Source organism: Mustela erminea, chromosome 6, assembly GCF_009829155.1.
Source record: "Mustela erminea isolate mMusErm1 chromosome 6, mMusErm1.Pri, whole genome shotgun sequence".
Classification (NCBI taxonomy): domain Eukaryota; kingdom Metazoa; phylum Chordata; class Mammalia; order Carnivora; family Mustelidae; genus Mustela; species Mustela erminea.
The window spans coordinates 104,331,660-104,348,528 of NC_045619.1; the positions used below are offsets into that span (position 1 = coordinate 104,331,660).

Here is a 16,869-nt window from a genome sequence, read left to right on the forward strand (position 1 = left end):
TTCTTTATATGGAAAACCCAAAAGACTCCACCCCCAAACTGCTAGAACCCATACAGCAATTCAGCAACATGACAGGATACAAAGTCAATGTACAGAAATCAGTGGCTTTCTTATACACTAACAATGAAAATACAGAAAGGGAAATTAGAGAATTGATTACATTTACTATAGCATCAAGAACCATAAGATATCTGGGAATAAACCTAACCAAAGAGGTAAAGGATCTGTACTCAAGGAACTACAGAATACTCATGAAAGAAATTGAAGAAGACACAAAATCATATTTTAAAGGCTTTTAAAAAATGCCACACAGGTCAGGTCACCTATCAAATCCTTTTGTTTGATGACAGAAGTTATTCCTGAAGACCATCAAGGAGCTGGTGGTTAAGTTAGGCTGGGAGTCTGATTCTGTCTCACACCAGAGAGACAGAGGTACAACCCTTTTGTCTTTCTTTGCCAATCACTTCGTGGGGTCTCCTTTGAGAACCTTCTGGATCCCTATGGCCTGTTTTAACTTGGGATAGGATAAACTAAAATAAAAGAGGATACTTCGAACAGTGCCGGGGACTGGAATTTAGAGCCGGGCTTCTCTGTTGATCCCTCCTCAGAACTGTTCTCGATTCAACAATTTCTAAGTGCCCCTTGGGGGTGGTGAATAAATCTATTGTTGAAAGAAAGGATGTTTGCATCCTCTTCCTGGCATTATTCTAAGCAGATCTGTGACCTTGGGCAAGATATTGAATCTGTGCCCCTCAATTTCGACTCTGCAAAATAAGTGCTTTTCTTTTTGCTCTCTCTCAATTATTCAGGAATGCCTTGATGTGACATTGCTAAGATTTAAATATGTTCAGGTTTTCAGAGAAGGACACCTTTTAAAATAAGGCTTTAATGAATGTAGCCTTTGTATTCAGTATCCTTAAAGAACTACCGACATAGGGTTTTTTTCTCCATCATAGTAATGTCTATATTTTATCTTCATTTGATTTTTGTGTGGCAGAGCTAGAGTGAGGGAAAGTGATAGAAATCCAGTTTCCAGCTGCACTGTGAAATCCACAACACATGGCCCTTCCTCCTCAGGCCCTCCTACCAGCCATTAGCAAATCCAAACTCCTCACCAAGGGTTCATACCCTATTGCCCACTGTTTTCTTTCCTCAGCACTTGGGATGGGGGAAAATTGAGAATAGAAACAGCCCACTCCTCCCACCTGTTGTAGCAACCTTTTCCATGCTATCCACCATCCCCTCCCAATTTATCACCTTTTTAAACCTTGGTAGAAGGATACTTTTTCTATGGTGACTTCCCACATTAATGCCACTCTGTAACTGACAGCTCACATTTACTGAGTTCCAATTTGTGACAGATTTTACGTGCATCAAATGAGAATATGTAGGCAAAGCATGAAGCACCATGCCTAGAAAATAGCAAGCATTTAATACATTTTAGCATTTACAGGTCCTCAGGGCCAGATGAGTTTTGCAATTAATTAATTAATTAATTTAAAACATTTTATTTATTGATTTGACAGAGAGAGAGAGATCACAAGTAGGCAGAGACCCCCCCAATGCGGGGCTCGATCCTAAGACCCTGAGATTATGACCCGAGCCGAAGGCAGAGGCTTAACCCACTGAGCTACCCAGGTGCCCCGTATTTATTTACTTTATAGACATTAGTAATGAGGTGTGCCTGTACTATACATTTACTAAATATATAGTACAGTTGGGTCTGGGGTAGCATGTTCTAATCAAATGCAGTAATATTTCTATGGTGAAATGTATGAATATTCATATTCAGTGGAATAAATAAAGACTATAAACAGCTTTATTTCAGGTCAGGCAGGTTGTGTAACCAATGGGGTTTCCACCGAACTTGCAGTAGAACTTACTTTCAGAGCTTCTGGGGACTGGGGACTTGGGATGAGGTCATGGTCTATCGGCATCCCTATTTTGCATACGGAGAACTGATGCTCAGAGAGAGGAAGAGATTCTCACAGCTGGGAACTGAGCTCTGAAGCAAACTCGATTTTTTCTGGATCTGGAGCTGTCATTCTGACCTGGGAGTTACTTTTCTCCCCTCCAGCTATTTTGGCCTTCTCCAAAACTTTGCATGCCTGTGTCTCCACTGTTCTAACTCCATCTGGCACACGTACCCACCTTTCTTTGCAAGTGGGTTTTGAAGTCCTTCAAGTATGAGCCAAAGAATCTGTTTTTCATGTGAATTCTCTCACAAGGCATGGAGGAGTTTCAAAACTGGGGTGCACACGGCCCCAGGCAGAGGAAGGGTCCTTTTGGGGCTCACCTCTATCCTTTCTTTTCATATTTTAACATTTTATAGAGGATTTACAAATTTTTATTGGGAATTCACAGAACATAAAATTAACCATTTTAAAGGGAGCAATTCAGTGGCATTTCGTACACACCCAATGCTGGGTGACCACAACCTCTCCCTAGTTTCAAGGTATTTTCATCACTCCAAAAGGAAACCTACCTTGTACCCATTAAAATGTTACTACCCGTATCCCCCTCCCTCCATCATTTGGCAACCACCAATCTGCTTGCTGACCGTTAGGGATTTGATTCTGGATATTTCACATAGATGGAGCCACACATCATGTGATCTACAGTGACTGGCTTTTTCACTTAGCCTGTTTTTAAGGTCCATCCATGTTGTAGCACGTGTGAGAATGTCCTTCCTTTTTAGAGCTGAATTGTATTCCATTGTATGGATGTACCACAACCTGTTTATCCATTCATCTGTTCATGGATATTGAGATTGACTACCCTACTAATACTCTGATGAGCATAGGTGTTAAGTGCACTGTTTGCACAATTTCTTGTTAAAGTAAACAACTGTGTTCCAGACAGGTGTCATCTTTCCCTTTTACTGTCTCACTCCAGGTTCCTCTCCTAGGGTTTGAGAAGACTGCAGTTGGTCCCTTTACCTCCAACCAGGTAGATTGTGTGAAGGTCTGAGAAAGAGTGAGTGGGTGGAGGACACAAAACTGTGATACTTTGTATTTGCTGTGGCTTTAAATTTTATTTTTTTTAATGGACAAAGTAATACATATTCATTATGAAAACTTTTAAATATACAGAAAACACCAAAAAAAGGTATTTGAAAATTCTAAGTCCATCACCCAAGGAAAGCTTTCTGGTCGTTTGCAGTTTTTATTGTTTATACTGTTTGTGTACTGGTTTTTAAAAAAGACTTTGCTTTTTTTTTTTTAAGATTATTTAATTATTTATTTAGCACACACAGAGAGAGAGAGAGAGAGAGATCGTGCATGAGCAGGGGGAGCAGCAAGGGGGAGGGGCAGAAGGAGAAGGAGAAGGGGACTCCCCACTAAGTAGGGAGCCTGATATCGGGTTCCATCCCAAGACCCTGGGATCATGACCTGAGCAGAAAGCAGACACTTAATAAACTGAGCCACACAGGAGTCCCTAAACCTTACTTTTAAGAACAGCTTTAAATTAAAAGAAAAAATTGAGATGATAGTACAGATATTGGTTTTGCCTGATTTTGCATTTTATATAAATAAAATCATACAGTATACGTACTTCTGTTCTTTTGCTTAGTGAGATTCTTCTTGTGGTGTGAAGCAAGAGTTTGTTCATTATAGTTTTTCTATATTTCATTATATAAAATTTGCCACAATTTATTTATCCACTCTGCTACTGAGGGATATTTGGAGGTTTTTGATGTTAAACTATGATGAATAATTCTACTTTGGACATTTTTGTACATGTCTTTTGGTCATACACATACACATTTCTACTAAAAATGAAAAAGTAGGCTCAGTGAGTATGCATGTGTTGATCTTTAATAGGTCCTAACAACTACTTTCCAAAATGATTGTATAAACATATTCCTAATGTACTATATGAGAATTTTAGTTGTTTGATATGCCCACCAACACTTGGTATTATGAGTCTTCTTTTAATTAATATTTTAGTCACTCTGGTTGGTGTATAGTTGCATTTCAATGTGGTTAAATTTGCTATCGTGATAACTGAATTGAGCATGTTTCTTATTTTTTTGGAAGCTTGGCTAACTTTTTTGTAGTTGCCTATTTGTGACTATGCCCAATTTTTCCCCCACTTGGTTTTCTATCTTTTTCTTATTGATATATAGGATCATTGATTCTCAAATTAACTTTCTTTTTCCCGTAATATATTAACTTAAGGCTATATACTTGTATATAATTTAATTTTTAAAATATCATTTATTTCTTCTTTGACCTATGGGTTATTTAGAATCATATTACTTAATTTCAATTATATGGAGATTTTCTTATTATCTTTGTGTTATTGTTTAATCTACTGTGGCCAGAACATATTCCACATAATTTGAAAATGTTTTGAGGCCTGCTTTGCAAACTAGCATGCAACTTTAGCATATATGTTTTACTAAGTCCATATGCATTTGAAATGGATTCTACAGTCATTGGGCATAGTACTCTATATGTAACTTAAGTCATTTTTTAATTATGTTTTTTAAATCTTTTATGTACTCATTGTTTTTTGTCTGCTTAAATGTTAAAATCTCCCACTATGGAGCTTTATACTCATAATTTGTGTGATTTTATGCATATGATATATTTTGATAAAAATTTCACTAAATAGCTCCCATTATAATTATGAATTTGTCTATTACTCCTTTAAGTTTTGCCAATGGTTATTTTATATATTTTGAGATCATGATTTTCTTTCAGTAAATATTAACATAATTTTTACATCTTCCTGGCAAAATGACTTTCTTTATCATACTATAATATCCTTCCTTTTTCTCTTGCTAAAGAGATATCTCTATATTTCTTACTTTAAAATTTACTTTGATATTAATACACCTATAAGTTTTGGTTAGAATTTTTATGCTATTTTTCATTCATTTATTCTTAAACTTTCTTTATCATGATATTTAAGGTATTTATTGTGTAAAGAATATAGATTTTATTTTTCATCTAGTCCAAGAATAGTTGTTTTGTCAGTTGGACATTTAATGTGATTATAGACACCTTTGTGTTAAAATACATCCTCTTACTACTTAACAGCAGATTAGACACAGCTGAGAAGAGGATAACTGAATGGAAAAATAGGTCAGAAATTAATTATAGGTGGAAGCAATGAGGAAACAAAAGGATACATAATATATAGAAAGAAAATATGACAATAGGATAGGTGAAAGCTGTAATGTATGTGCAATTAGAGTCCCAGAAACAGCACATTCCATGTTTTTCTTTTTTTAACTTTTTGGATAATATTTGTTTTATTCAATTTTTATTAGTTTGGAAAATATGTATATATTTAACTATATAAGTTATATGTTAATGTTATTTGTTAATATGGGTGTGTATATATATATATATATATTTAATAAGCTAATAGAATACACACACATATATATTTACAATTTGCCCTAGAGATTATAACCTACAATCTTTATCTTATTATTGTCTAATATAAGTAAGTACTTTTTTTTTCTGGACAATTGCAGGTCCTTAGAACACTTTAACTCCATTGATCTCCTTGTACTTTTGTACTATTCTTGTTGGAAAATTTCAAATTTATTTGAACTTAACAAAATTATGTTTTAATTATTAATATTTATTTACATTTATTGTTATATGTTATATGTTAATATTTATTTACATTTACCCGTATGTTTTCCCTTCTTATGTTTCTCATTTTTTTTTTTTGAATCTCTGTCCTTCCATTTAGAACCATTTTCCTTCCACTGAAAAATTCCCTTTTCTATTTCTTTTAGTGTAGGTTTGTGAGTAAATTTTCTTAGATTTTTACTTGTCTGAAATTTCTCTACTTCACTTTTATTTTTGAAGTATATTTTGCCAGGTATAGAATTCTAGATTGCCAATTATTTTCTTCAGCCCTTTGAGGACATCATTCAATTATCTTTCAGCTTTTTTAGTTTGTCTTGAGAAGAAGGTATCAGTGTTGTTTTTGCTCTTTTGAAGGTGATCTGTCTTTTTTTCCTCCGCTGCTTTTAAGATATATTTTAGAAGATTTCCTACAATGGGCCTCAGGTTGGCTTTCTTTGATTTATTCTGCTTAATATTCAAAGGGTTTCTTAAATACATGGCTTGATGTTTTATTTCACTGGGAAACTCTCATTCAGTCAAATACTGTTTTTGCCTCATTTTTTTCCCTCCTGGGATTTCAGTTAAATGTGTACTAGGTCTTTTCACCCATTCTAGCAGTCTATGTTCTTCTTCTGTCTATTGTCAATCATCTTTTTACTCTACTTCAGTTTGGATTTCTTTTGCCTATCTTTCAATTATTTCTCTCCGCAGTGTTAATCTAGTCTGCTGTTGAATCTATTGAGTTCTTAATTTCAGTTATTGAATCTTTCAATTCTAAATTTCCATTTTTATATAAAAATATTTTTTATAGTTTTCAGTTCTCTACCAAAGTTATCCGGGTCCTGGGATCGAGTCCCATGTCAGGCTCCCTGCTCAGCTGGGAGCCTGCTTCTCCCTCAGTCTGAGGCTCCCTCTGCTTGTGCTCTCTCTCTCTGCCAAATAAATAAAATTAAAAACAAAACAAAACAGGCTTGAACAAGCTTCCATTGCTGAAAGTGGGAAAGCTGGAACATTCCACAATGCCATTTTAAGTTATCTTTCACTACCTTTTCAATTTTTGATGTGATTATTGCTCTAAGTAAGGTTTTCTACACCATTTCAGAAAGTCTCCTAGAAAATCATCAATTTTGTTTAAGTTAAAGTTCATTGTTATAAATTTATATATGGCATTCTCTCATAATTTAAAAAACATTGGTGTAACTTTTGCCATGTTTCCTTTCTCATTCTTAAGTTTCTAAAACAATGTTTTTTTTTTAATCAGAGTTGGCAAATATTTACTTTATTGTTCTTTTCAATAATCTGATTTCTTGTTCTGTTGGTTAAGTTCATGGTTTTTTAAAAATTTATTCTCAAAAGGATCTAAGTTTTAAGCCACGTCAAGATGGTAACTTGAGAAATAATATTTAAACAAATAAGTAAATAAGACTTCCTTTGGTGTAAGAGAGTCAGGTTTTAATCCTGACTCTGTCACTTACCATCTGCCTCATCTTAGGCAATTTGTTCCAAATTCTATAGGATGTTGTGAGACAGAATATTAAAGAATTTAGTACAGTGCAAGGCACATGGTTAAATACTTCAGTGGCTGTTACTATTTTGACATGTGAACAACTGAGCAACAATATAGTTAGAATTGTCATAGGACAGGTATCACAACTGCTGACACGTATTTGGGATGTCATGTAGAAAAATGACTCTGACAACAATGGAGTGTGAAAGATGAGAGCTTAGATTTAATTACACAGACCTGTGTTTGGATCCTTGGCTCTACTATTTACTTAGCTGTGTGAACTTGAAGATGGTCCTTAACATCTCAGAGCCTCAGTTTTCTCACCTGCAAAATGTGAATAATAATAGGATCTTTTCAAGGTCTAACTGATACAACACACAAAAAATTCTTAATACAGGGCCCGGCACATAGTCTTTGGTACATTTTCATTGTTGTTATTGAACTGCTAATTCCAGAAGGCAGAACTAGAAACCGCAAGTAGAGATAATTAAGGGCAATCTTTGGCTCAATATGGGAAGGATGGTTCCAAAGACTAAAGTTCTCCAAAAATGGAAAGATCTAGCATTGCAAGCAGTAAATTATACAGTGCTTAGCTAAATGAGGCTAAACTTTCAGTCTCCAAGGTGTTTTCAGCTCTGAGATTCCATGATTCCATGACAGTATCAGGGTTTCAGATCTTTTCCCCTTTCCAGATTCCTAGGCTATTTGCTTTTGCTGTATCACTTGGCAATTACTTTGCTATGCAATGTGTTCTTTTTGGCTTGTTTGTCTATTCATACAATTAATCACAGTGCAGGAAGCCCCATGCCAGATGTTGAGAATAAAGTGATGAGCAACACCAGCCACCCCCCCACCGTCCCCTACCTTGTTCCTGCTCTCCTGAGGCTACAGTCCAGCAGGCAAGAGAGACATTAATCAACAAACTTTCTCACTGAGTGTATGATTGCAGTCTGGGATAAGTACCCTGAATCAAAGAGAGTGTGGAGAATCTGACCCAGACCCACAGTTCAAGATTTCCCTGAGTAAATGACATGTGAAGTGAGATTCACGTTTGATTGGGGATGGCTGAAGTAAAATATGGAAATGAGTAAGTCTCGTCTTAGATGTCAGTCCACCTCTCCCAAACCTCACATCCCCCAACTTGGGCTCATATTATTCTCACATTGTACCCATTGCTCTGGCAACTCCTTATATGAGACTTCTCTCCTGCAACCACCCTCCCTGACTTGCTCCCACTAATCAGAACCTACCTGTCTGGTGTCCCTTTCCTTATGCTTGGCTCAGAACTAAATTAAGCTTAAGATGATACTTCTTTTTGATTAAAGCTTCACATTTTATCAGAGGCTTTCAATGTATTAAAGAAGTAGGATGGGTAATGAGGTCATTCCAGTCATTCTTTCAGGCTGGTAGAAGGGATGCTTGGGGCAAAGAGCCTTTCTCTTCCTCTAAACCAGCTCATACCATGGTTGTTTACTTGACCTATGCTGAAGTTCAACTCAGCTTCTCCACTGCATCCCCCACCTCCGTGCCCCCCCATCTTCTCACACCCACAGACTTACCACAGCCAGCCCTGGGTCCCACTGTCATTCGCACTTACAACGTTCTTTCTGTGAGACGCCCAGGGAAAACAGCAGACAAAGGAATCTCCTTCACCAAACCAAAATAAGGAGACCTTGTTGAGGAAGGAACACTTCCGTTGAGCCTCTCCTGGATAACAGTTAGTATCAGCTACGGTCCCTTCCTCCCCTAAGGAAGAGAGATAGCATAAGGGGAACCAAGGAGTGCCTGTACTATTATTACCTTTGTGTCTGGCTCAGTCAGCTTGAATTATCTGCCTCACACTCCTCTCTCTCAGGCAATGGAATGGGTAAAATTGTTTTAGTTTTGGATCGAATTGACGATGCAATGATAAACCAATCAGAAGCATTGTCCTGAAATGGATATGAAAGGACTGTCTGGTCTAAAACACTGCATGATATTAACTGTTTACTTTTTCTCTTGTCCTCATAAAAAAGAAATGCAGGCAGTACCATCTGGTGGTGGTGTTTTTGTCACTATCACTTTTATAAAGTGTCATGTTGTCAATGATTATCTGTGTGCATGCGCGTTCTGCCTAGAGTCGTGGAAGAATTATTTTGTGTCACCAATCACAAATCAACTGATGGGTGTGAGGGAGAGGAGCAAGACCTGTGGTCTCAGAGAAGAAGTCAACCAGGGCTATTAAAAAAAATATATAGGGGTTCCTCGCTGGCTGAGTCTGAAGAGTTTGCAACTCTTGATCTTGGGATTATAGGTTCCAGCCCCACACTGGGTGTAGAAATTACTTAAATAAATAAAAATATTTTTAAATTAAATAAAATTTAAAATAGTCACAGGGTGGATAATCTACATTGATTGAGAATTTCCCTGGGCTATCAGTACAATCTTTGGCTCAATATGGGAAGGATGGTTCCAAAGATTAAAGTTCTCCAAAAATGGAAAGATCTAGCAGATTTCTCTCAGCAGTTTCTAGATCTAGATCTAGCAGTTTCTCTCAGAAAGTTGAGAGAAGTAGTGGGCAATGTGGTGGACTAATGGTTTGGAGTGGTTGTTTATAAGGCAATGGAAGGGATTGCAACTATATAGGATGAGGGCCTACAAAAGCTCTAAAAGAAAGTTCCAGAATACGATCAAATATGTAGAACATGAGATGCTGGAAGCAAGACATCAGAATTACTCAGTTCAGAGAAGAGACGATCAAGAAGTCTTCAATGATGTGAATGAGCCGGTAATCATCACTGATGTATTTTACTGCTGTTCTGGAATCTAGTATTATTTTGATATTCCACCCATAGATGTTTAAGTAAGAGATTTATGACTAGCCTGCATGAACAAGGCAACTAACAGCAAGATGATCGACATCTGAATGATTAGTCACATCTTTGCCTAGAAGCAGGGACGTGAAGAAGCTGCTGTCTTGTCTTGTCTTGTCTTTTTTTCTTTTCTTTTCTTTTTTTAAAAGATTTTATTTATTCATTTGATAGGGAGAGAGATAACGAGAGAGAGAGAGAGAGCGCAAGCAGGGGGAGCGGCAGGCAGAGGGAGAAACAGACTTCCTGAGGAGCAGGGAGCCTGATGCGGGACTTGATCCCAAGACCCTGGGATCATGCCCTGAGCCAAAGGCAATTTAACTGACTGAGCCACCCAGACACCCCTAGAAGCCACTTTCATAGTAGTTGTTCTAAACTTTGCTGAAATAGGATTTCCCATGGGATGGGCTAGTGGAGTCATAGGTGGAAGTGTCCAAAGCCCCTCCAGAAAGCAAAGAGATAAAGATGGTAGTACCCTGTACCCTTAAAGGTACCCGGTACCCTGTATTCTTAAGATAGGACTTAAGATGACAGTCCTCTCTACCTCCCCAATGCCCCTGTCTCCTTCAACTACTCTGTGGATATGTATACATATATTAAAACTTCAAGTTGTACACCTTAAATATACATAATTCTTATATATCAATGATATCTCAATAAAGTTGTTAAAAACCATGGATACATCTTTTTAAAATGTTGAGCAGAAGGACTATCAGACAAGTACGAAGATGGGGAGGCTCGAAGTGAGAGCAATATTGAGAATGGCACGCCTAGAGGGTAGGAATCCCTAAGCAGGTAGAGGAAATGTGGGTATCCGGTATTGGGTATTTGGGTATTTGGGTATGAAAAGCTGAAAGACATCTTCCAAGAGGGAAGGCAGTGAAGCCAAGAACCATTGATCTCATGGCTTTTCTGTGGACCTTATTGGCTGGTGGGAGCAGAATCCTTGCTGAGTTGCCACTGAGTCATAATCCCAGGGCTAAAACTTTTAGTGTGCCCTTCCAAATGAGATTTCTTTTATCATTCTTAAGCACCTCTTGCCTTCTTGTGGGCATTTCTTTACAATAAAGTCTGAATTTAAGCCTTTCCCAGTTTGCAACCAGATCATTCTGCTTTCTATCTCTTTACCCAATAAACATTTTTTGCATGACTTCCAGGTATAAGAACTCAGGGTTATGTGGATGCACAGTTCATTGTTGGGCTGAATAGACTCTCAGTACTATGGGGTAATGCCATGAGAGAGGTTTGTCTTGAGTGCTATAAAAACAGAGAAAATGAGAAATTATCTTTGGCTTTGAAAAGTAGGAGAGCATCACAAAGGAGACTTTTGGGATAGGTTTTGAAGGATGACTAAGAGTTTGCCAGGCAATAAAAGAGAGAAGACACAGGGATTTAGGTAGAAGAAAACACATGTGGAAAACACAGACGCTCTGAAGAACATCATTTGTTTGGAGACTACAAAGCAGTTCTCTAGGGCTGTGCCAAAGGCTAATGTAAAAATTTAATAGAAATTGATATTTATTTTGCACTTCCCAATACCAGGCACCATCTAAGTGCTTTCAGTGTACTAACTAAACTAATTCGTAGCAACAGTCATGTGACTTGTATTACCCCATTTTACTGATAAGCAAACTGAAGTAGAGAGATGAGAGAATGAAAGGAGTGTCGATTTTTATGCAGTTTTATTAGATGAGGGACCCTGAGGGCAAAGAATCAGCTTCATTTTCAAGAAAGAAATCACATGGTATTTAGAATGCAGGAAGCCTCTGCTATCAGATATTTGCCAATGGTTTGAACTGCCTTTGACTTCCAGGATAGGCTTCTTAAGAGTATGATCCAGGCTTCATAATTCTGATGAATCCAAAACATGCATATTCAGTTCTGTCGGTATCAAAAAAGGGGCAATTTGTGTACTAAGTAAGATATTTACTAAAACAAGGGCTTTTTTCTAAGTACACCGGTATGTCTCCTATTCAGAATTACTTACTCTACAACTTCTGCTGCCTAGAATCAGGAATACTTTAGAGCAGTCAAAATAGACATACTAACTGCTCTAAAACTCATAGATGTTACTCAGATCCATTTATTCTTACCGACAAACAATTTTTATAAGCTATAATGTTTTAGAAACTGCTTTCAAGTACATTAGCTCATTTCAATTTTCACCCACTTTAATTTTTGTGTATGTCCTAACTTTCTGGAAATATAAGATGCACCAGGCTCATTTTGTGTATTTCCTGAGCTAATGCGAAAGTCAGCTATTTCTTTAAGAAGCTGGTTCTTTCTGTTGGAGAATGGTGTTAGAAGCCAAGGTCTGGGTACAAGATGTGTCCATTGCTATTGGAGTGCTATTAATGTTAGGAGGACCAAGGAGATATATGTGCCTATACTAGCCTATGTATGTACACCTATCTATAAATACTTTTATGTATAACCACGTGCAGACATGAGTTCATACTGTCTCCAACTCTGATCCATTACCATGTGGCTTATTTTAGCCTCCTCTTCTTGCTTATCTGTAATCTCCCACTCCAACAGTAAAAACCCGGCCCCACAACTCACTCTTCACTTATTTAGTTGTTCATTACCAGGACACATGTAGAGCAGAATCAGCGTACAGTGGTTATGTACAGCTTTTTTTTTTTCCTTTAGTCTTATAGTCACCATCTATTTCCAAAGCTATTTGAGGTAGTACATCACCTACTCTCTTTAGTAAGGTTGTTTCAGTCATTTGTTACAGTTATATTATTATTATTATTTTAAATATTTTATTTATTTATTTATTTGACAGAGAGAGAGAGAAATCATAAGTAGGCAGGCAGACAGAGAGGGGGAAGCAGGTGCTTGATCCCAGGACCCTGAGATCATGTCCTGAGCCAAAGGCAGAGGCTTAACCCACTGAGCCACCCAGGCCCCCTATAGTTATATTATTTATACCTTTGGCATTCTCCAGCCTCTCAAATGATTTATATAATTTGCATACATTCAGATTTATTCTTTGTGCTATAAAGATCTATGGGATTTGACAAATTCAACTGATTTGCTGCATCAATAATCAGCGTCATATGGAATAGTTGTACTGCCTTCAACAAAACCAAACCCAACCTGGACTTTATCTATCGGTAGATATAGATAAAGCCTTTCTTTTCCCCCCAAGACCCTCAGTAGCCACTGATTTTTTTTTTTTTTAACCATCGCTATAGTTTTGCCTTTTCAGACTGGCTTCTTTCATTTATTCACACGTCATTAAGGTTTATCCATGTGTTTTTGCCATTTTTTGTCTTATTTCGTTCTTGTCACTGATTAACATTCCTTTGCATATCAGGTTTGTCTAAATCATTCACCTATTAAAGGATACCTTAGTGCTTCCACTTTTTGGTGATTATAAATAAAGCTGCTATAAATATTTGTGCGTGATTTTGGCGTGGACATAAATTTCATATGAGTTGGGTAACTATCTAGTAGTGTTAATGTTTAGCTTTGTAAGAAATGGCCAAACTGTCTTCCAAAGTGTTTGTACCATTTACATCCTCACCAGCAATGAATGAGAGTTCTTATTGTTCCACATCCTCACCAGCAACAGCTCTTGTGAATTCAGTTTTAGACCTTCAAGTACGTATGCAGTGATTTATCATTATTCTTTTAACTGGAATTCTCTAATGATGAATAATATTTAGCGTTTTTTGTATGCTTATTTGCCATCAGTATGTATCTTTAATGAGCTATCTGTACAAATATTTTGCATCTTTTTAATGGGGTACCTTGTTTTCCTTTTGTTGAGTTTTAAGTGTTATCTATATATTTTGCACATTAAGTTCTTTATCAGATATATGCTTTGTAAATGTACTCCTTCTAGTCCGTGGCTTGTCTGTTTTTTGTTTTGTTTTGTTTTTAATTTGAGTATAATTGACACACAATATTACATTAGTTGCAGGTGTACAACATAGTGATTGGACAAGTTTATACATTATGCCATGCTCACCACAAGTGTAGTTAACATCTGTCCTGATACATTACCTGTTACAGTATCATTGACTATATTCCTTATGCTGTGCTGTCACTTGTCTTTTGATTCAATTGTGACCCATACAAAGCAGAAGATTTTAACTTCAGTAAAGTCCAACTTAACCAATTTTTTTCATGCTTCTGGTGTTATACTGTTCTATATTTTTAAGGGATTTTCTATAAATAAACATGTCTTCTGCAAAGACAAATAATTTTCCTTTTGGCCAAATTTTATGTCTTTTATCTCCTTTTCTTATTTCATTGCTCTGATTAGGACTTCTGGTACAATGTTAAATAGAAGTGGTGAGAATTATTAACCTCATCTGGTAAATTAAAGAATTTATATATATATATATATATACGTACTATATATAAAATATATATTTCAACTTGGTTACTTTATATAATTTCTATTTCTCTGCTGAGATTTCTTATTTGCTTTAATTATTAGCATATTTTCCTTTATATATTTGAATATAGGTATAATAGTGGCTTTAAAATTCTTACCAAGTACAGCCTTATTTTGAGGTTGGTCTCCATTGATTGCCTTTTCTCGGGAATATGGGTCACTTTTTCATGTTTATTTGTATGTCTATTTATTTTGTATTATACCCTGGGCATTATTAATGATTTGTGGTAGAGATTTTGTATTCTTCTAAAGAAGGTTTATTGTTTTGTTTTAGTGGGCAATTAATTTAGGTGGACTCATGCTCTATGATCTGTGTCCTCTGAATAACAGCCAAAACCACTGATAAATTATTTCAACTTTAGCAGCACTTCTTAGAGTCTACTACATAGATTTGTAATTCAGGGACCAGTCAGCTTTTATATACAGAATTTGGGCTCTTTCTTTGTGGCTCTCTCCATTCCTGATTTCCATCTTCAATTTCCAGATGCTACGGATTCCCCAGAGTCTATCTTTTGGTACTTTAAGCTAGTTAGACTACAGGCTTTTAATCCTAGTTTTAGTCACTCAGTGTAGGTGCTGACAGACCTGCCCTGAGACAAAAAGCTGTAAGAAAGGGAGAAAATCCATAGGCATGAAAAGCAAAAATAAACAAATGAAACTACATCAAATTGAAAGCTTTTTTGTTTTTTTTTTCCAATCAAGGAGCACAATCAACAGAGTGAAAAGGCAATCTATAGAATGGGAAAAAATTGCAAATTATCTATTTTATAAGTAACTAATATCCAGAATACATAAAGAACTCCTAGAACTAAAGAGGCAAAAAATCAAATAACCAGATTAAAAAATGGGCAAAGAACTTGAAAAGATATTTCTCTGATAGGAATAAGTATATTTTGCTACCTTTTCCTTTTGGGTACTGATATAAATGGTATTGTGTTTTTAATTTCAAATTCCACTTGTTCATTGCTGGTATATAGGAAAGCGATTGACTTTTGTATGTTAACCTTGCATCCTGCAACCTTACTAAAATCACTCCCCTCCCCCAGGAGTTTTTGGTATATTCACTCAGACTTCTTACATAACCAATTAATTACTTGGAAACAAGGCTGTTTTATTACTTCCTTCCCAATCTGTATACCTTTTATTTCCTTTTCCTGTCTTATTGTTTTAGCTAGGATTTCCATTATGCTGTTGAAAGGAGTGATGAGAGGAGACATTCTAGCCTTCTCCCTGATTTTAGGAGGAAAACTTCCACTTTCTTACGATTAAATATGGCATTAACTGTAGTGTTTTGTTTTGTTTTTGTTTTTGTTTTTGTTTTAAGACTTTATTTACTTATTGGGCAGAGAGACACAGTGAGAGAGGGAACACAAGCAGGGGGAGTGGAAGGGGAAGAAGCAGGCTTCCCGCTGAGCAGGGAGCCTGAAAGGGGGCTGGATCCCAGGATCCTGGGATGATGACCTGAGCCAAAGGCAGAGGCTTAAGACTGATCCACCCAGGTGACCCTGCTGTATGGTTTTTATAGGTGATCTTTATCAAGTTAAGGAAGCTCTCCTCTATTCCTGGCTCATTGATTGTTTAAATCATGAATGGTGTTGGATTTTCTCAAATTCATTCTGTATCTATTGATATAATCATGTGATTTTTCTTCTTTAGCTTGTTGATGTGAAGGATTATATTAATTGATTTTCTAATATTGAACCAGCCTGCATACCTGAGATAAATCCCATTTGGTCATGGTGTGCAATTTTTTTTTAATATATTAGATTAAATTTGCTATTATTTTGTTGACTTTTTTACATCTGTGTTCATGAGATAGATTGACCAATAGATTCCTTTTCTTATAATGTGTTTATCTGTTTTTTCTGTTAGAGTAATGCTGGTCTCATAGAATGAATTGAAAAGCATTCCCTCTGCTTCTTTGTGGAAAATTGTGGAAAATTGGTGGAATTTCTTCCTTAGATATCTTCTAGATATCCTTAGATATCTAGAAGAATTCATAAGTGACTCCACCTGAGCCTGGTGTTTTTGGTTTGGGAAGGTTATTAATTACTGTTTTAATTTCTTTAATAGATGTAGGTCTATTCAGATTGTCTCAATCTTCTTGTGTGAATTTTTACAGATTGTGTCTTTCAGGGAATTGGCCCATTTCATCTTGGTTATCACGTTTGTGGTCATAGAGTGGTTCATGGTATTTCCTTATTGTCTTAAAGTCTATACTGCCTATAGCGATGTCTTCTCTTTCACTTTGATATCAGAAATTTGAGTCTTCTTATTTTTCTGGGTTAGACTAAGAAGATCAACTTTATTAATCTTTTCAAAGAACTTAAGCTTTTGATTTATTGATTTCCTATTTTAGTTGCAATGATTTCTGCTCTGATTTATATTATTTCTTTACATCTGTTTACTTGGAGTTTGATTTATTTGTCTTTTTCTAGTTGTTTAAGGTGGAAGCTTTGATTGTTGATTTTATATTTTTCCTCATTTTCTTTGTCTAATATATGC

General features: G+C 36.2%; 1 long non-coding RNA gene across 2 annotated transcripts in view; it reads right to left on the reverse strand.

Annotated features, from left to right (window-relative positions):
* Positions 1 to 8,567, reverse strand: part of LOC116594131 — a 43,847-nt gene extending 35,280 nt beyond the window's left edge. For both annotated transcript variants that reach the window (XR_004287067.1, XR_004287066.1), the window contains exons 1-2: positions 8,352 to 8,567; positions 7,339 to 7,425 (exon numbers count right to left, since the gene is read on the reverse strand). This is a non-coding gene — a long non-coding RNA (uncharacterized LOC116594131). The remainder of the gene's footprint in view (positions 1 to 7,338; positions 7,426 to 8,351) is intronic.
* Between the last annotated feature and the right edge of the window lie 8,302 nt (positions 8,568 to 16,869).